This window comes from Octodon degus, unplaced genomic scaffold, assembly GCF_000260255.1.
Source record: "Octodon degus isolate 3935 unplaced genomic scaffold, OctDeg1.0 scaffold00316, whole genome shotgun sequence".
Lineage (NCBI taxonomy): Eukaryota > Metazoa > Chordata > Mammalia > Rodentia > Octodontidae > Octodon > Octodon degus.
Window position 1 is genome coordinate 883,838 of NW_004524892.1, and position 19,088 is coordinate 902,925.

Genomic DNA, 19,088 nt, shown 5'->3' on the forward strand with positions numbered 1-19,088 from the left:
TTCCTTCTCAGGGACTACAGTGGTCCCTCACTAATCACAGAGATTACGGTCCAGATACCCCTGCAATAAGGGAAAATCAGCAAAGTAGTGACGTTATATTTATTTTAGTATTTATATACATTTTAAGGCTTTATAAACCCTTCCCACACTCTTAAAAACCTTTCCCACACTTCAAAAAACACTTTTAATGTTATTCATTATTTTATAAATTTATAAACCTATGTAATTTTAACAACATATATGTACTATATGATACTGTAAAATCCCATGACATAGCAAAAGATCCCCAATAAATAATTTAAATTAATATTTTTGAAAACCCAAGGAATAGTGAGTCCACAAAAGTTGAAACATGAAACAGCAAGGGGTTACTATATATATATATATATATATATATATATATATATATGTATGTATGTTACAATCCTGATCAAAATTTCAAAGGCATATCTCACAGAATTAGATAAAAAGATCTTAAAGTTGATTGGAGCTAGCAGAGACCTAGAATAGCAAAGGCAATTCTAGGCAACAAAGACAAAACAATGGGGCATCACAATCCCTGACTAAGACAAAAAATACCACTGTACTGGTAAATAGCAGACCCAAAGATCAATGAAACACATTATAAGGTGCAGAAACAATTCCAGGTATACTTAGCCAATTTATCTTTGACAAAATGCCCAAAAATTCACTGGAAGAACTAAAAAAGCATCTTTAATAAATGTTATTGGAATAACTGGCTTTCTACATCCCAAAGATTAAAAAGGGACCCATGTCTTTCATGAGAACTAACCTAAAATGAAAAATGAATCAAAGATCTAGGTATTAAAACAGACACATTACATCTTCTGGAAGATAAAATAGGTAAAACTCTTAAAGACAGTGCTGTAATCAAAGGCTTTACAAACAATATCTAACTGCATGGGAACTATCACAAAGAATCAAAAACTGGACTCTCATCTTATTAAAAAGCATTTCCACAGCAAGAGAAACTAAAAACAGAGTGAACAGACAAATTACAGTGTGAGAAAACTTTTTTCCAGTTGTTCTTCAAAGGAATAATGCTTAGAATATATAAAGAACTCAAAAAATTATCCACCCCAAATTTAAAACCCCAATCCTTAAGTGGGCATCACTTTTCATATGAAGAAGTACAAACAGCAAAGAAATATATGAAAAAAATATTCAACATCTGTAGTCATTCAAGAAATGCAAATTAAAACAAATGCTGGAAGGGCTGTGGAAAAAAGGGAACAAATTTCCATTGTTTGTAGAAATGTAGACTGGAGCAACTACTACAGAAATCGGTGAAGAGATTCCTCAGAAAACTATGAATAAAGGTCTCATTTGACCCAGGAATTCTCCCTCTTGGTATCCTCCCAAAAGAATTAAATACATCATACCTCATTGATATATGCACACTCATGTGATAGCTGCACAGTTTGTAATAACTAAATCTTCAAAACAGCCCAAAATGATGAATGGATAAGGCAAATGTGATTCTTTTATACAGTGGAGTACTACACAGCCAATAATGAACAATAATCTCGAGACATTTCTAGGTAAATAGATGCACCATAAGAAGATACTCTGAAGGGAAATAAAAAAATCAGACACACATGTGTAAATGCCACATAGTTTCTCTGGTTGAAAAGGTGAAAATATAAATGAGGAGCAAAATACATAATATATGTTGTGAAATAGAAAGAAAATTTTCAAATAGGAAGCAGAATTAGAGAGGATGGAGTAGGAAAGGAAGTAACGGGAAGAAAAGCATAAAAAAATGGAAATGAAGCTTTTGTAACTAGAGAGGGGAAGAGGGCTTCAAGGCAAGGATAGTAGAATGGGAAAAAATCAAGACATATCATGTACAAGTACAAATTCCCTATGATGAATATTATCATTATGTATACCTAAAATGTATCAGTAAACTTAATTTTTTTAAAAAGATGTGTCATGGACATGTCCAAAATACCATGATACATGTAAAAAGAATATGCCACAAACATGTACCAAAAATAATAGCAATAATAATTAAAATGTAAACATGGGATATAGAGATGAAAGCAGGGTAGGACCTGTGGAGAGAAATGTGGATAAAAAGAATAATTAAATGTTAAATATATGTATCTTAGCTACTTTTCTTTCATTTCTGAGGCAAAAATACCTGATGCCCAAAATTAAGGAAGAAAAGATTTATTTAGCTCACAGACTGTAGTGGTTTCAGTCCATAATCAGCTGGTTCCAAGGCAGGGTAGCATGTTACAGGGCAACAGTTAATGGTGACAAAAGTAGGCTAAAAAAATAAGAGCACAAAAAGGGAGGAAGAAAAATGTCTTTTCCTTCCTTATAGTGTATACAGGCTCTCTGCCCTCAGAAGGGGCCTAGTACTTACACCATTTCCATGCCCTCTTCTTGAACACTCAGGATGTTTACAAAGTGAGACCCTGGCCCACTGTTGAGTCACTTAGTTGACCTTGTAAACTTCTCAAGGTGACACATGCACAACATCTTAGAGGCCTAAGAGCATGTCCCTTGTACACTACATTATAGAATTGCCAAATTACTTAGTTGAACTTTTAGATGTCCCAAGTTGACACAATGTATCAACCCTTACAATCCACCCCTTGTCAAACTGAAAACCAGACACAGTTCTTTAAAATGGTTTCTTACCTTTTCACAACTTGAACATTATAACATAGGTTTAAACATCTCTAAGAACTAGTATTAAGTCTATCAACATTACATTAGAACCATAAAATTCTTCCCCTGGACCCCCAAAGACTCATGCACATTCCTTTATGTAAATGGCATCTAAACTGTTTCTAAAAGTTACAACAGCCCTAATAATTTCAGAATTGCAGAAAGGCACAAGTCCTAAGTTTCCGTTGAGATTTAAGGCAAGGTTTTAGCTACAAGCCCCTGTATAAATAAAAAGGTAAACATTTACAATATTCAATAATGCAACATAAATATTTTCATTCCAAAAGTTTCAAACAGGAAATATACAGGATTTGGAACATACAAATCCATCAAGGTAAACATTAAATTCTATAGTCCCATATCCAGGTTTAAACAAATCTGTGGCAATTTGTGAGCTCCAAAGCACTTGAGTGACTCCACTTACAGTGATTATAGATCCCACAACTTATCTCTTAGGCACACTTTGCCCCTCCTTGAAGCTTTCTAGAGATGACCCATATTCTTGGATTTTTGAAACTTCTGAGGTCTCCACTGTACCTTAGCCTTCACACACTGCCCTTCTGGGGCACACTATCTCTCCTCCCAGGCCTTCTGAAATTAAGGTGGAAGGCTTTTGAACACCACAACTGTTGGATACTGCATGCACCTAAAACCAGCACCATGTGGATGATGCCAACGCCTGCTGCCATCTGTACTAGTATCCAGAATTCCCCCTGTATTGGCGGTAGGGCTTCAGTGCCTGGGCCACTGAGCACTCTGAAAAAAAATTGGGGAACAAATTCTCTAGGCTGTCACTATTCTGAAAGATGGCAAGTCCACCACCGTTCTGGAACATGGTGCTCTGTGGCTTTCTCCTCAAAAGTCTTTTACTCTTGCAATTTTGAGGCTCTAAATGGTGAAGAATTGCTTCTTCTTGTGATGTCTCTAGGCCATCTTTTGTAATATTCTCCTATTCTTCTCAACAATAGACCTCAGCTCTATCTTTGCAGTCCACAGCTTTACTGGAGCTTCCTTTCTGCTCAAATTCACAATATTTTAAATCATCCTAGGCCGGGGGGAGATGGCTCAGTAGAATAACCACTTGCCTGGCAAGAATAGGGTCCTGAGTTCAATCCCAGGTACCACAAAAAAAAATCATCCTGTTCAACTCTTTGCTCTTGATTCTCAACATAGATCTGGCTAACATCCCCCAACAATAACCATGCTACTGCCTCAACATTAGGCTGCACTGAAATTTCTTCTGCCAGATGAATTAGCCCACTGTTCTTAATCTTAGTCCCAGGCAAAGTCTTTGGACACAAGCAAAATGCAGACAAACTTTTTGCCAAGCCATAGCAAATATTGTTTGCACTCTAACAGGCAATGCAGTCCTTCCCAGCAGAAACTTCCCAAGCCTGATCTTTACCAGTAGGATTTCTATCAGTCTTCTGCTCTTCTGATTTTTGAACAGATTCTACTATACAGAACAGTATAAGGCATTTTAGCACTACTCTTTCAGATGATACCTCTGAACCTTTCTAAACTCTTCCCACAAGCCATTACTAAAAGCTTTAGTACTACATGGTCAGTTATAATCAAAATAATGACCCCCACCTCTCTTTCAATGAATGCTGTGTTGGTTACTTTTCTTTCATTGCTAAGACAAAATACCCAGCACCCAAGGTTAAGGAACAAAAGTCTACTTAACTCACAGTTTTGAAGGTTTCAGTCCATAATGAATTGGCTCCAAGGCAGAGTGACATGGTGAAAAGTAACAACACAAGGCAGCAGATAATAGTAAACTTGACAAAAGCAGAAGTGGGAGAAGCAAGCCTCTTTTTCTCATTTATATTGTATACAGGCTATACCCTACGCCCAGAAGGTGTAGTGCTCACACCATCTCTTTGCCATCCTCTCTCACAGGATGAAAATGTTTACAAAGTGAAAATGCTGACTCATGCTGACTTGCTTGGTTAAACTTCTAAACATCTCATGTTAACATAATGTATTAACTATTACAACAATAATCAATAATCCAACATTCACATCATCAGGTCCCAGAAAAAAAGAAGAGTTGAAAACTTTCACAATTTGTTGGAAGATATAAACCATATATTCAAGAACTGAGCAAAACCAAATAGCCAAAATAAATTCCTGCCAAGACTCATTATAATTAACTTTTTTTTGGCAAAGGGACAAAAAAAAATACTATATTGCAGTCTTTGTCTTTGTAACTTTTAGAAGTCCAATCTATTTTATTAGCAGATGTATCCTGTCCTATCTTCCATCTCCTCTAGGTTGTTAGTCCCTCAAAAATAAGTGTTTACTATACTTAGAAATAATTACTATCTTACAAAATAAATGCTAAATAAGTAAGTCCATAATGAATTGGCTAAAAGAAAACAAACTAAGGTGGAATGTTGAGGATAGCTTCATTAGAAGAATTTCTTTGAGTCCTAGTCTTAAGAACCATGAGTTTCACATGAATATACAAGTGAAACATAATTTGTCTTAATAACCCAAGTTTGTAATTATAAATATGAAATGTTTTGCTATACTGTACCACTCTCATGTGTAACACAGATTAACCACTAAACTAAATACCTTTAGATTTCTTTTCTCTCTGGTATTAGGGATTAAGTTGAGGAGATTTGCACTGAGACAAGGTCTCACTAAATTGCCTAGGCAGCAATCAAAATCCTGCCTTAAGCTCCTGAAATGCTAGGATCACAAATGTGTGCCATTGCACCAAGCTCAGAGTACTACTGATAGGTAAATCTAATTTAATCTTCTTTTCACTTTAATAGTCTCCACACTGATGGCAGTGTGGATGGTTTTAAATGGAATGACTGCACTACTCTCTATAGGGATAACTATTTATCTTATTAATTAACCTAGCTATTTTTTGTGCATCTAAACAATAATAATATAACACACCTACAGAACTACCAGTCTTAAATGAACCTACACTATTCCACAAATTATGTTTCTCCAGATTTGTGCAACCTCTCAAATTAACAGGTACTTTGTATTCATCATTTCTTTTATTCTCATAAATTTACTTGAAAATTTGTTGCCCAGAAATATGAGTGGCCCAATAAAAGATTTTCATAAACAAATGAAAACCTATCTAGCCCCCATTTTATAAACTTCAATGAAAAGCCTCTTTCTATTCTGTATACTGAATAAAAAGTTCCTATATATTAACTTTCATTACATGATAATCATATTGTATTAGTCAGCTTTTCTGTTGCTGATACAAAATACTTAGCATCCATAATTTAAAAAAATAGAGCTTTATTTTCATTCATGATTTTAGAGTGTTCAGTCCTTGGTGGATATTTCCAAAGTGGAAACAGCATGGCAAAGGGGTGTGATGGAGCAATTACCTAGTTCACGGCAGCCAAAAGCAGTACATAGAAGAATAACAGTGAATAAGGGACCAAAGACTAACTATACTACCCAAATTCAGGCCTCTGTGATCTACCCAGACATACCCTGAAGTGTGCTTTACTAATCCCTTGGGTAGATTTCAAGGCAATCTGGTTGATAGCTATCACAATGTCTTATATATGATCTTTATATACTGTCTGCCACTGCTGTTACTTTTTCTTTCCTTTTCTTCTTTTCTCACACATTTTGTTCTTTTCAAGATTAATACATCATTACTTGGGCATTTTGCCAAGTCATTTGGACAATACCTTTTTAAACTGGGCACTGAAAATATCAGTGTCCTTCACTTGTCATGTAGTAGGTACCACCTTGCTTCCTCAAGATGTTCTTAACATCAGCATGAATTAGTATTGAATATTTAGTAGGCAAGGGACATAGAAGGGAAATAAGCACCAATTTTCAAGACACTAATAATTTCAGGATTTTTTTTGACTGGTTCACATTGCCTTAAGGGCAGGTCTGGTGTGGCATGAGGTGCTGATGACTAAAATGAAGTCCCTTGCCCCTGACTGATTTTGCTCAACAAGGTGTTTTAAATAACTGAGCTAACCCACCAGCCCCAGACACTGAGAATTGTAAATATCTTACCTAAATTTTCAAATGATATGTTTCAATTGGTGGATTGGAAAATATGGTCACCATAAGTATAAAAACAACAGTAAAAAGCACACAGTACATAATTAGATTATCACAGTAGAGTACTAGAGACAAATTAACTTAAAGGACTGAAGGTATTTAAGGAAATGACTAGTATAACCATATTCAGAGTAAGAGGGATTCTCTCATTACCCTGAGAGAGGGATCATACCTGAATATAATGAGAGTGGAAGTAGGGAAGAGGTTTATCATCTCCACAGACAAAAGGTCCCATCTCTATGGACTATAAAACATTGCTCAGCAGCAACTTCCTTCACCAGCCAATTCCTTGGAATCTACACTGGATTCTAAGATCAGTTGTCAGAAGAACCTGTCCAACCTCTTTCAGTTTTCCCTCTTGATCCCATATCATATCATGCCAATTTATTCCCTATATGCATCCAACTGGGTTCCCTAGAATGATAAAGTTCCAGCCACTCAGAAGTTACCAAATTAGTGTAGTTGGCTGTATCAATTAAGAAATATTCCATTTTGAAAGATGAAGAATTCCAATAATGCTACTAATATCGAGACTTATTCAATTTTGTTTTAATCTCCAAGTGGTTTGGGGAAGTTACAGAGATATAACATATAACAGACAATATTGACATAAGTGAATATGTATACTATTTCAAAATCATAGATAAAATTGCATACATACATGAATAAAATAGATTAAATAATTGTACCACATGCATAACCATTCATATTAGAAAGAAATGAGCAAAGAAACACAATAGTTTCATGATTAAATAGAGTACCATCATCAAAAGTTATTAAATTTCCCTTGAAAGATCTAGGAAAGCTTCAAGGAGTTGCCATGTAAAAAGCTACTTGGACAGAATCAAGTGAGCTACAGAAAAAGGCAAGGAAGCTTTGACTAAACCTTGTGAATAGGAATAAGAAAATTTATATAGGGCCTTAGAGCAGCTGACATGGTTTTATTCTTAATGACTTTTTTCCCATAATTTTATTGACAAACAAATAGCAATGAGACAGTTTCAAATCAAATTGGTAGGACAGTTTCAATAATTAACACATTGCAAACATTCTTCCTAGTGGTTAATTGCTATACAAGATGCAGACATGATATCCTATCTACAAACACCATTAGAACAAATACCTCTATTCATTAAGAGAATGTAACTATATATCTATCCTAACCACTTTGAATACACAGATACAAAATGGACATTCATCTGTATACCCTTTTTTTGTTAAGTTCCGTTATTTGAATATTAAAGGTGTCTAAACTTAGCAAAATATTCTAAAGGAGGTTAATGACTTTTAAAATGAGCATGCCCAACATCTTGGACCACGAAAGAGCTAGAAAAATACAGTAATCCTTGACAGCTATGAAAATTAGGTAATACTACTAATACTAGAATTATGAATAATATCTAAACATATAAACACAAATAAGTACAATTGATAAAACAAAAGTTCCAAACCAGAGATAACATAAGTATAAACAGTTGGCATCTTGAAGATTTCTATATATCTGTGGCATCTTGCTGGCTGCGTATATGTTACAGGCATTGTGAACAATTTCTAGGAATGACTTACAAATATTATACACATTGCCTAGGAATTGTTTACAATTCCTGATTTAACATTCTGCCTGTAACACAAATATCAGTTAATATGCAAAAAACTTGATCATGCACTGGCATCAAATCAGAAGGCAGTATTTCTACAGGAAAAAAAGAGTAATATTCTTATAAAAATTAACATAGCATAGGAAATAGCCAAATAATTATTTTGTAATTTTTAAGACTCATTTAGAATTCTATGTAACAATTCCCTGCAAGTATCTAAGTACAAAAGTAATTTGATTTGATGCATTTTAAATCTAATTTTATAACTACTTACATTGTACAGTTGTAAGAACAAGGTTCATATACATACATGTTAATATCTAAATAGTTTTTTAAATTCTAGGTCTCTTTTGTGTTTTGTTTTACTTTTATTGGAGAGAAGGTTTAACTGTGTAGTTAATCTTCTCTGAACTATCTTCCTACATCATCCTTCCAAGTGTTATCATTACAGTTATGCACCAACATGCTCAGATTCTGACTTTTTCTTTTTATTGATTTTCGACAAATTAACTGCTAACAGAATTTATATTAATAACATTCTGCAGCATATGCACTAAAATATACACTGTGTTCTTGGGTAGAAACATACTTGTTCTGATAATGTTGCCATTACTCAGAGTATTTTAGTTTTGGGTTTTTTGTTTGGTTGTTTGTTTGTTTGTTTGTTTGTTTTGCTCCGAATGCCTTCAGGGCAGGTTTGGCTGGCTTGAGTTGTGGGGATCGAACCACAGCAACCTGAGCCTGACTGCTTTGTTGAAGCAGCTACTTAAAGAACTGAGCTAAGGGACAGGCCCCCCTCAGAATATTTTAATTGATAAGTTTAGAACTACCTTCAGAGCCAGTTTATGAACTATACAATATAAAGTCACAATATTTTCTTGTCATATTTTACAAGTTATATAGTTATATACATTAACTATAAAGCATATTGGATGTACAATTTAAATAAACTGGTTTAACAAGAAAAATCAAAATAGTCACAATATTACTAAAGCCCTTTCCCAAACCACTCTCTGAACACTTTCTCAAGTTGGATGCAAGTCTATTGGTATTTTTTCTATCTTTTTTTATCTTTTCTATCTTAACCCAATGAATTCTCTGAAAAACATGTCCAATTCAAAAATACTGAGCAGCATTTATTTGGAAAAAGCCAGGTAGAACTTTGTTTATTGAAATTTCTTGGTACACTACATTGACCACACCAGCTACCTACACTGTATACTTTCTGGTAGCAGGAACTATATTTTGTTGTTGCTCAGAGCTGTAACCCCAGTGTCTAGAGCAATGTTTGGAATGTTGTAGCTGCTCAACAAAGATGTGTTTGTTGGATGGATGTATGGATGCATAGATAGATGAATAGATGGACGGATGGATGGATGGATGGATTGATGTATGGATGAACTTCTTTTGAGTTATTATGGATTGCTCATGTAATACAGCCTACTGATATAGTACTTGCCTAGCCTAAATAAGGTCCCTATTTGATCTCCAGCAGTATAAACATTTTTAAGTTATTGTCAATCAGAATATATAAATAGAAATATTATATATTAAGGTGTTGGCTATATTGAAAATAAGACCATGCTTCCCTTTTTACAATGAAACCAAGATATTACTCTTCAGCAGTGGATGATGAAGAGGGGGATATACTAAATCATTAGATTAGGAGCTGGTAAGCTTAGTGCTTTGCAAGTCAGTATCATACTCCTTGTGGACCAGTTTGCTCAGACCACACTCTTCTCACATTTTATACATGTGGTATGGGTCAGCTAGTTGTAATGAAGTGTCATCTGGCTTTATATTCGAAAGGGGTTAATGAAACCCAGTTATCTGAAGTGTATTTAACTAAGTCACATAGAAAACTAATGAAAGGAAAAAGAGCTTTATTCTGAGTTGAGAAAAATAAAATGGCAGGTCTCTACATTGGTCTAGTACTTACCTTATTTCAATCTCAAAGTACAGTTCTGGAATCTTTCTCCTTATGACTACAAGCTGCTTCATAGTGTAGGAAAATGCAATCGTCTGCAACTCCTGACTTAATTTGGTAATAGCCCTTATCGCCTGTACTATTAGTAGCAGCATTAGTATAAAAATAATAATAATAAAAGTAAATGTACTACTAGTAATAACAATATTCTTTAGGATTTATTGCAGTTTTAGACATGGTATACACTATGCAAACACTTTATGTGTAATATGTTCTCTATATTTGATTTTTTAAAGAGAGTGTTAAATAGTATTAAAACAGAAATATTACAAGTGATACAGAATTGCGCTTAACAAAATGATATGAATTTCACTGTAGTTATTGTAATTCATAGTGTTGTCTTCTGTTTGCAATAAATTTTAATCCAATTGACAAACTTATTAAGCAATATTGTCATCCCCATTTTACAGACAAAGAAACTGAGGTTATGACAGGTTAACTCACCAACCTAGTGAGAGATATAAGCCTTAGCTTGTTTAACTCTGAAGCACAGCATTATTCCAACTCTTAGTATTTTGCTTTGTTTTTTGACCCAGTCTTCGCAGGGGATAAAATAAATAATTAAGAAAACTATAAATATACACCATAGTTCAAAGCTTAAAGTATTTGGTCCCAGCTAAAGCCTTTAATAATGGCTGAAAATCAACACAATCTTAGAAACTAAACATCTGTTTTAAGACTTAGAGTATTTTTTTCTGGAATATCCCCTTAGAAATGTTTTTGAATATTTGTTCAAACAAGTTGAGGTTTGGACACCCTCTGATGCCTTTCTCAATTGGTTATGAGCCAAGTATGACATGATCTTTCTGCATGTGGTTTGAGTTAGTGGAAGTGCTGCACATACTTGAGATACTGGGCAAGCCCAGTATAGTTGTCCTTATATCCTGCCAGCAAGACCACTGATGGGATGGCAACACAGGGGTAGCTGGGCTGAGATCATGGCTGACCATGCCATAACATCCATAGGGGGCAGTCTTCACCTGACAGCTAGGACATTTATATTCTCCCAAACTTTCTTCTCATTTGGAAATTTTTTTGCTTTTGGGACAAATTCCAGAAATGTCCAATGGATTGTTATTGTGCCTTGAGAATTTAAGGAGCTCTGAGCCTAAACCACTAGAACAGTGTTGCTATGGTCTTACTTTCCTACAAGCCACCTGATTTCTACCTTCTGTGACATGAAATGATTAGGAAATTGATTAATGTCTTTGTAAAGTGCCTCCTAGTGTACATAAGTGGAAGGAACCATAATCTGGACAAGTTTACAGCTTCAGCAAGATGAAAACATACTCCAGGGATAGACTGAACATCATTTCTTGGCCTGGATTTGTGTAAGATGGTTGCAGAGTCCATCAACATAGCTGCTATGCGCCTGTATGAGTGATGGGAAGGTGCATATTGGAAGAGGCCAAGGCCAAAAATTAAGATGGAAACACCCAAACCTAAGGGAATCTTTGAATCCGTAACATCTGTGATATGGACCAGACAAGGATAAAGGGAAAAAAGCAACACTAAAGCATTCTGCTGATGTACTTGAATAAGAGAAGAATCAAATAAGACCAATTCTTTTGGACCTGGGAAACTACAGGTGTCAGATCTGCTTTAACATCCAAATTAGAGATAAAATGCACAATAAAATTGCTGCAAATTTATATACAAATTTAATTATGGGTAAAAGTTTTCTTAAGCCACTATGAACTCTTAATGTTGCCTTCAATTACTCTAGACAGTTCTGCAAGATCATGATATCCTTGTGCTGAAAATGTCATTTCTTCCTCACTTCCATCAATGTAAAATGCACACATACCACCAAGGACCTAAGATAATAGTTGCTGTAGTCAATAAAGCTGACTTCAATACTTAGAGAGTAAATAAGCTAAGAAGTTCTTACAATACTTGAAATGAGACATCATGGCAGCCTTAAAGATGATGGTGGTAATAGCATGAAAAAATTTGCACAATGTGGGACACATTATAAAAGAATATCACCATAACTGGACAACTAACTAGATTTATCAGTGCAATAGATAATCCAAAAGTATTGTTAAAAACCAGGGGTGATGAAACACAACTTTTATCATAGTATTCTGAGGAACTAAAGCAGGAGAATTATAAATTCAAGCCCAGCTGAGGCAATTTAGTGAATTAGCAAGACCCTGTCTCAAAATGAAAATTTAAATGGCTGGGAATGTAGCTCAGTGCAAAGGCTTTGGGTTCATTTCCCAAGACAAGAAAAGCAAGTGTTGCTGAAGTTACTAGTAATTGAGAAAATTAAAATAGTGGTTCCAGTAGTGTTTCCTGAACAATGAATTCAGGAAAAGAAAAAAATCTTGGAGGAAAGATAAATGAGTTTGGGGTGCCAGATTAAAAATTAGAACAGGTGGCTTAAAATTCATATTTCAAATTCAGAAGAGTGATTTGGGCTGGAGATGAAAATTCAGGCAGGCATCACATCATTTGCATGCTTCTTCACCTAAATGCAAACCTGCTGCTTCCTAATCTCTGCAAGTTGTGATAATGCAATGACTAGTTTTAGGAATGGTTATTTATATTCCAGAACACATGTAATTTGTAAATGATAAATCCAAGCAATATACATTAATCAAAGTTTCAATTACTTTGTAAAGTATATTCACTGCTAAAAATAATTAATATATATGAGAGAGAACTAGGAGAAAAAAATAAGTATAACAGAGTAATGGTGACCATATTTTCTGAAACAAAAATCAAGCACTGGTTTTCATTTGGATTTTTTTGTTGTAGTTGTTTGTTGGTTTGGGGTTGTGTGTCCATTTTGTTTGTTTGGTTTGGTTTTGATATTCAAGAGTCCTTTCTGATTAAACTATGCAACTGAGGAGATGTAATTGGAATGCTGAAACACAGTAATTTCCATGCCTTTCAAATTGTTTTAGGGACAAAAGGATAGAATATTTACCTTGAGGAGTCTTGGAAGCATATAATGGAATACTAATAACTATTTTTGGTGGTGTGCTCTAAAGTTTTTTATTTTATTATTTTTATACTCTATAACTTTCAGTTAAAAATGACTGTGAATTCTATAACTTGAGGAGAAAACATGGACTCAAAAATTTAATATACAAGGTCTAGTCAAATAGCTCAGCTTATTAAAGTGTCTGCTTAGGCAGACACAGGGGCCAGGAGTTTGATCCCCGGGCCTGCAGTGCCATTCCCACCCCTGGGGCATGCTGAGATGGCCACCACTGGGCATGGTGGTGTGCACCTGTAATCCCAGAACTTGGGAGGCTGTAAACAGGAGGATCACTATGAGTCTGATCATGCAGTGAGACCCTGTACACCCTGTAGACCCAGTCTTAAAACGCAAAATAATAATAATATTATTATTAATACTATTAATAATAATATGTAAAGAAACTGAAGCCCAGAACAAAAAATTACTTCTTGATGGTCACACAGTAAGTTAATGGCATATATGAGACTAGAACGCATATATTTTGACCTTAAAACATCACATTTATAAGCCAAACACCTCCACTTGAACACAAGTGTTTTATCCTTTATTCACATCTTGTCCCTGCTCTTTGCCTTGAAAATCTCTAGAAAAATGGGCCTCACTACCAATATGGCATAGTATAAAAATGAGAAATCCTCAATGCCCATCATCTAAACATTCTTTGATATATAGAAGCACCCTCAGGAAAATGTACACATACACTTAGATATCTAGATATCTTTGCCACTTCTCAGGTGAAATATCCATACCTCTATTAGACCAAATATCTTAGAGTCAAATGTGGCAACAAGTAGAAGTATGGGTAGAACCTGGGTACCTACTCTTTCCAGAATTCCATTCCCAGATGATTAAAGGTTTAAAATTCTGCATATATATTGTCAAATACAGTACAAGTACATGTCTTGCTTTCCAAACTTTTCTGAAAACTGTTTCAAGACCCAATACTTGACTTCAAGATCAAAAATCCACTGCTTGGAAAAAATTCAGTGATGGTTATTCATTGATGGTTATATCATTCCTTGGAGTTTCCTAAGATTAAGCAAGAAAATTATATTACAGGTGTAAATGTTGCAAGCAGTGACTTACTCAAAGTCCAAACAATATAACTAAAACCTATGACTCCCATAGTTAAAATCCATTCTTTATTTTCCATTGTGATCTAAGACTTTCAGAAACACTAGTGGTCAAAAGTGGAGCAGTGGTGGTTCCTATTCCCTGTGCATTACTGCTTCAGGTGGCACAAATTTCTTTAATACCATTCATCATGTATAATACCTTAGAAGGTTTCCCTGTGAGCCTGTGAACGTTGGAGTTTCTTTTTTTAAAATAAATTTTATTTATTTATGTGTGTGTGTGTGTGTGTGTGTCCAGCTCAGCCCACCAGGGGGCGGGGCTGGCTGGCATGCGGTGCTGGGGGATTGAACCGAGGTCCCTGTGCTTTGCTAAGCTTGTTCTAAGTAGGTGCTTTAGACCACTGAGCCATCTCACCAGCCCCGTGGAGTTTCTTAACGAAGAACTTGTAGGTACATTAATCTTTCTATCCCCAGGTCCTACCATGTGGTCAGCTAGTACATTGTTAACACTCAAATAAATGTATATGGAACTAAACTAAAAGAGTGACTGCAATAGATTAAAATGGAAAGTAGACAAAAAATAGCATAATGGTAAGGGTTTTAAATGAAGTTTGTAAAATTTACAGTTCTTAACATAGATTGCAACTGTGCATCACATCTAATGCAAAACAGAATTCTATCAGTGTTGGAGTATAACTCCAAAAAAATTAGAAAATGTTGGCCTGTGGAGATAGCTCAGTAGTATAAGTACTTGCCCGGCAAGCACAGGGTCCCGAGTTCAATCCCCGGTACAGCAGAAAAAAATAAATAAAACCTATTACATTTAATTTGATGCCTGTACAAGAAGTATTTGGTCTTTTTAAAAATATATTTGAGGATTTTATGGATCCTTGGCACTCACTTCAGTATGTCTTAAGCAATTTTATTGAAGTGTTGCATATACTTTGGGCCTGAAACCAAGTACAAGAATGTTCACCCCATCAGAAAAATTACTGAGAAATCTTAAGGTAATGGAAATGAGGGCTTTGGATTAAACCTATTTCTCTCACTTTCTTAAAAAAGGTGCAGAGATAATGCTTCCAAAACAACGAACAGAAAATATGCAGCATTAGTTTTTTTGAAATTAAAAGGGGAAGAAAGACAAAAATCAAGAGAATATGGAGATATGTTCCAGGCTATAACTGAATTCCCAAGTAAGATATATAGAGTCCCATAGAAATGAGCCTTCAAATTGCAGTTAGTCCACCAATTTTTATGTTCTGTTATCACCACTCAAGCTTAGATTATCTGCTGTTTGTAGTAAAATATGGATCTGTAGCTTTTTTTGTCTGTTCTTATTGTTCTTACATTTGTAGTATATTATCAAGACAGTATTTGATCAAATTGAGTAATTAAGGTGTTGAGAATCAAACATTAATTGCTAGATGTAAATTAATTGCACCCACATAACAGTTACCTATTGAAATTTTAAATGGCTTAGCTATAGAAAAATGAAGATTAATAAGAATATAGCATACATAAACGTATGAAATTAAGGTTTTCAAAGATTATTTGCTACATAATTATGTTCATGATTTTAAGAACTGTTGTCTACATGCTCTGTCATAAATTATGATGGATAGGATGGCTTAAATAATAAACATTTATTTTCACACAGAAGTTAGATGTCATAAACCAATGTATGATGGTTGCTTTTTTGGTGGGGCTTCCCTGCCTGGTTTGTAGATGAAAACTTTCTTGCTCTGTAAAGATATAGCCTCTCCTCTAGGCAGAGAGTGAAAGTGACTGAGAGAGGAAGAGAGACAGACAGACAGACAGACAGACAGACAGACAGACAGAGACAGAGTGAGAAAGAAAGAGCCAGAGACAGACAAACATAGCCAATTTCTCTTCCTTTCCTTATAAAGATACATAGGTCTACTGGATTAAGGTACCATCAATATAACCACATTTAAATTTAATTTCTTCAATACCCTATATTCAAATACAGTAACATTGAAAATAGAGCACCAATATAAGAATTTGAGGATGGGAAAACACAATTAAATTCATAACCATAGTAATAGCTTGCTTTAATGATGAATAAACATACTGAAGGGGTTTAGTGATTTGCACATACTATTAAATAACTGAAGTCAATACTAGAACTCAGTAGTGTTGAGCTCCAGTTCTTTTTGTTTTCTGTTGAATATTTTAGATGATTTATTTTTCTCTCCTTTTTAAAGCATATGACATACTTTTTTACTTTTTGTACTTGTCCTAGATTTTGCAATATACACTTACAACTAATCCAAGTTCATTTTCAACATTTTGCATGCAGATCTCCAATGTATGATTTGTTTTGCTATAAAACTATGGACTTTGACCCAATGTTATAAAGTACAAAAGAAATAATAACCAAAGTTTGTCAATTTCTAAATTTTGGTTGACATTAATATCATTGAGAATAATATCCTGTAGCTAGGATATCCTATCTGTTTTGACCACATGTTCTTGGTTGAGTGACAATATGGGGAAGCTCTGAGGTAATAACTTCACAAAAGCCTTACACCTAAAATGGAGGACAGTGTCAAATATAAACTGACATCCCACTCTCAATTAATAGGGAAGGCATAATTTTGCAACAGGCACAAACCAAAAATCTCCAACACAGAGAAGATATCCCTGAAGAACAGAATCTTCTCAGAGTGGCTTTAAAAGCAGCAATATAGTTAACTGCTACAAAATTTTACAAGGATTATCATAGAAATAAAAGGTTTTCTTTCTGAAATAAAAAATGAATGAAAGAAGGAGTAATATACAATCTCAGACTATGAGCCCACGGAGAACAAGTCCAGGAGAGAAAAGAATACAAAAAATTGGAAGCCACACATCTGAAGTAAATAAACAACTACAGGTGAGTATAGAGGAAATCAGATCAGAAATAATATCTCAGGTAAAAATATGATAAGCATAATGAAAGAATTACTAAGTATATTAAAGAATCCATTTGATAAAAAATAGAATAGCATAGAAAAACAGTGAAAACCTTGAATGAATGATAAAGGAAAGAAATACAATGCAAGAATCAGATTCAAAGAGATACCCAGGAAATTAAAATTTCATAAAAAGCTGTCAAAACTCAAGATACACTTTCAGATTTTGAAGACATCATTACAGTTAGTGACCATGAAAGGAAAGATCTCTTAAAATTAATAAGGGAAAAGGAAGTAATAACTCAACAAGATGTCACAAAGATGAATAAGATAAGATTGATGTGTCAATGAAAATCAAAGATTCAACACAAATCCCATAAAAAGCCTATTTGCAGAAGTGATCTCACAATACTTTCCAATTATGGGGAGAAATACGACATTCAGATAACTGAGACATATAGAACTCCAATTAGCATTGCACAAAATAAATCTACACCAAGGAGTAACATAATGAAAATACCAAAAATTTAGCACAACAACATACTAAAAGCTGCTAGAGAAAAGAAACAGATCACTTATAAACGGAAGCCTATCAAAATCAGAGAAGACTATTCAACACATAACATCAAGTCAAGAATAGCTTGGGAGACAAGCTGCCATGCCAAGTGACGAGCGACTACTGCGTTAGGAACAATAGCAGGATCATGAGAGTTCTTCTGGCTCAATCCGAGACGCTGGTGGGGCCTTCTCGAAGAGAGAGCAGGCTGAAGAGGAGCGCTTCTTCCAACAGAAGACTAAAGAACAACTAGCAGCCTTGAAGAAACATCATGAAGATGAAATCTATCATCATAAAAAGGCAATTGAACGTATGGAGAAAGAAATTGAACGACATAAGCAGAAGATCAAACAACTAACTCATGATTAAATACACATGTCCCCCCCCCAAGATTGGCATCTATCTTTGCCCACTTCTACATAGACATAATCCTGGTCTAATTACTATTTGGTCTGTATGCTGCAAACATAATAAATTGTCATCAGTGAAAAAAAAAAGAATAGCTTGGAGTAAAATATTTCAAGTGCTGAAAGAAAACAACTTCCAAACCTGATTGTTATACCTTGAAAAACTGTATCTTAAAATTAATGGAGTAGTGAGACACTTCCATAACAAAGAAAAAATAAATTCATTATGACCAACCAATCTTACAAAGAAAACTGAAAGATGTTCTAGAAAAAAGATAAAAATGACCATAATTCCAAAAGCAACAACACAATGCAATCACCAAACAGGGAACACTATTAAACACAGGAAACGTAGAGAATCAAAGGCACGAAAATAAGACAACAAAGATAAGCCAATACATATCAGTTATAATCATCAAAAATGGCCTAAATTGATCAGTTAAAAGAAATAGGCAGTGTGGATCTACAAACAAAATCTAACAGTACACTGGATACAAGAAACATATTTAACTCAAAAGGAGATTCATAGACTGAAAGTCAAGAGATGGAAAATGATACTCCATGTGCCAGGAACTCAGAAAAAAAAAGTTGGGTTAGTTATTTTGTGCCCAGACAAAGTGAACTTCAAACCAGGGATGATCAAGTTAAAGAAGGTGGCTACATACTTGTTAGGGGAAAACTTCAAGAGGAAGAGACAACAGTCAAAAATATGTATGAACCAAATATGGAGACACAAGACTATATAACACAAATTTCTTTATTTATTATGTTTAGGACAGGGTGTACAGG

The 19,088-nt window shown here is 34.7% G+C and overlaps 1 pseudogene; it reads left to right on the top strand.

The window, feature by feature from the left end:
- Window positions 1-18,261, top strand: part of LOC111814443 — an 82,958-nt pseudogene extending 64,697 nt beyond the window's left edge.
- Window positions 18,262-19,088: the final 827 nt, after the last annotated feature.